At 46.9% G+C, this 2,776-nt stretch overlaps 1 non-coding gene across 1 annotated transcript; it reads left to right on the top strand.

Moving 5' to 3' along the window:
* Positions 1 to 2,321: 2,321 nt before the first annotated feature.
* BDZ99DRAFT_t8 lies at positions 2,322 to 2,401 on the top strand. Its single transcript has one exon. It is a non-coding gene; the product is annotated as a tRNA-Gly (tRNA).
* Positions 2,402 to 2,776: the final 375 nt, after the last annotated feature.

The following is a 2,776-nucleotide window of genomic DNA, read 5'->3' as shown; positions in this document are numbered from 1 at the left end:
CTATACTAGACTTAGGCTTGTACATAAGGCTATACAAATCGGCATACATCCTTTCCGATTCGTGTAGCCATATATATAGCCGTACGTAAGGCCGTACGGCCTCGCGTATAGCATCACGTGTAGATAGACGTATAGGTGAATGCCCGGAGGAAGCTCCGCGTTAATCCGATCCAATTATAAGGTGGTGAAGCGACAGGGGGGGAGGGGGTGTGCGATTAGTGAGAAGGGGGTGTGCGATTAGTGAAAAGGGGGTGTGCGATTAGTGAAAAGGGGGTGTGCGATTAGTGGCCCCCTTGTTATATACCTCTGGCAGGACAATAAACAGTATTAGTTTGCTAATATATTAACAAAATAGGAATTTCCGCAGTCGGTAGTTTTTCAAATCGGTTTGATTAAAGCAAGTCCCGAACAATCGCATACCGCCAATTTCCATGATCAAAGAAAACTCTCCGGATGGTATATAGAGGGCAAGGCTCAGATTCGCAAGAGTGGGGAAGATTGGCATAATATTCTTGGGCCTATTATTGTTCTTGTAAAGGACGCTGGGCTTTCTGGGTTTGAAATACGTGTTGACGATCAGTTTGTGGAATGGTACATGTACTCGTAAAGTAGGTTGGCCAAGGCTCCGGGTTTAACTGGCAGAACTCAAAAAACCATGCATTGGTTGGTTCCTGCGGAGCAAAGAAGAACTCGCCCGTCCCTTTAGAATTGGTATTTGAAGTCCCCTGTGGAATCTCGTAGTTTTGCTGCAGATGGGTGGAATTAGCGTTTGATATCCCTGGCCCGAGCCTCGTTAGAAATATACAGTCGCAATTACTGCCATTACATACCCATCTTGTTCGTAGAAACCTTTCTTCTCTTGCGGCTTTCGCCTGGATAAGACACTTGATGGACCCCTGAAACTTAAAACAATCCCGCCTTGTCCCCCGAGGGTTGTGATATCTCATAGACTGTACGCGCCGGTGCGGATATAAGCTCTAACGAGAAGGACGGCGAATCTAATAGCAAGAATGGAGCACACTGGCTAGCGTCATACCCTTGGCTTGAATGTGATGCCGGTGGGTTGGAGAATTCTGAGCGTGCAACTTGAAGCAATTTTCCCTCGTCCCCCAGCGGTGCCACCAAGGGTTGTGTAGCTGTGGCCATCGGTGCGGATATGAGCTCTAACGAGAAGGACGGCGATCCGGTGGAGAATGAGCTACACTGGCTAGCATCGTATCCTTGGTTTAACTGTAATACTGGGGGGTTGGAAAAGTCTGGAGCTTTTGTCAGACACCTGTCGCTGCAACTTAATTTCAGTAACGTACTATTTAGATTTTGACTGTCTTGGTTGCAAGGAGAAATTGTATACTTCCCGTGCAGACCAAAGAGAATCAAGATATCTTGAAGAGGCGGCGGAGACGTGGTGGGTTATCAGATTCTGCCCGCGGTGCTTTGCCTTATGAAGAATGGATGTGGCCTTAGAGACTATTTGAAATAGCAGGGTCGTAGATGGTCTGGAGAAATGCCTTATTGTTTGGTTGTGCTTCATCTATCAACACTGTAGCTACTTTGTTAGCAATGCTTTTTTGCAGGAAGAAATATACACATTTTTGGAGGCACTGCACTTCCGCGTTTTTACGGTAATCATCATAGACCACTTCGAATTTTTCCAGAAACCGTAGAGGAATGTATGATATGCCGCAAAGATTCTTCTTCATCCATGCTCGGAGCTGTTTCCAAAGGATTTCGTCGATTTCGGCCCATGGTGTCTGAATTGGAAGCAGGATCATGAGTTCAACAACCCGAAGACAACCTTTCTTCAGTATTTCAGGTAGATTGTTTTGAATAGCTCTTCGTGCGTTTTTGTAACTGTAGTACCGCGATAGGGCTTCGAAAGAAAAGGCTGTTACCCACGTACTCGTAATCCACTGAAATTTTTCTGCGCGTTGTATAACAAGACCACAGTAATCAAGTACATGGCTGATGTTTGAAAAATTCACAAGGCAACTTTCTTCGTCCACGGTCATTCTGGCGGTGAAGCGTTGATTCACTCTGAGGTTGCGCACGGCCTCGACGCTTTCTCTCTTTGCTAGCGTCGCGCACAGCCTCGACGCTATCTCTGTTCCCCTCTGCGGATCTTGTTGCGCACGTCCGCTCGCTGCAACACCAAAAGGGTTTGCTAGTAGCGCTGGCAGCGCACAGCGCGGGATAGAGGGGGTGTAACTTCTAGGATTCAGGAAGGCGAAGACTGGAAGGACAATGATAGTTATCTATATATAATAAAAACTTGCGGACAGTTGCAAGAATTTCATTACAAGATGCTGTAATGGAAAGACGAGGACTGAGTGGTTTAGTGGTAAAATTAGCCGTTGCCAAGCGTACTATCGGCTAGCCCCGGGTTCGATTCCCGGCTCAGTCAAATTTTTTTTTTTGCTGTCTTTTTTGGCACTTTAGCTTATTCTTTAGATAGGGCGCTGCTAAATGTACACCCTATATTTACTCGGTGTACACCCCTTTTCTACTCCGTATACACCCTTCTTACGTCTGATCTTCTGATTGGTCCGGAGGGCTCGGAGGAAGCTCCGGCGCTTAATTCTCACGCGCATCTATATGAAATGGGAAGGCTGTACAGCCTCACTATTTCATTGTGCATTCTTACCGTTTCCGTGAGGCTATATATATAGGCCAGCTATACGTAAGGCCTCACGTGAGGCCGTACGTGAGGCCGTACGTGAGGCCGTACGTGAGGCCGTACGTGAGGCTACTTATGGCAAGGCTGTGCAGCATACCCGTT

Source organism: Mytilinidion resinicola (assembly GCF_010093595.1).
Source record: "Mytilinidion resinicola strain CBS 304.34 unplaced genomic scaffold BDZ99scaffold_1, whole genome shotgun sequence".
Lineage (NCBI taxonomy): Eukaryota > Fungi > Ascomycota > Dothideomycetes > Mytilinidiales > Mytilinidiaceae > Mytilinidion > Mytilinidion resinicola.
Note: the sequence above shows the minus strand (reverse complement) of the source record. Positions and strands in the feature narration are given on the sequence as shown.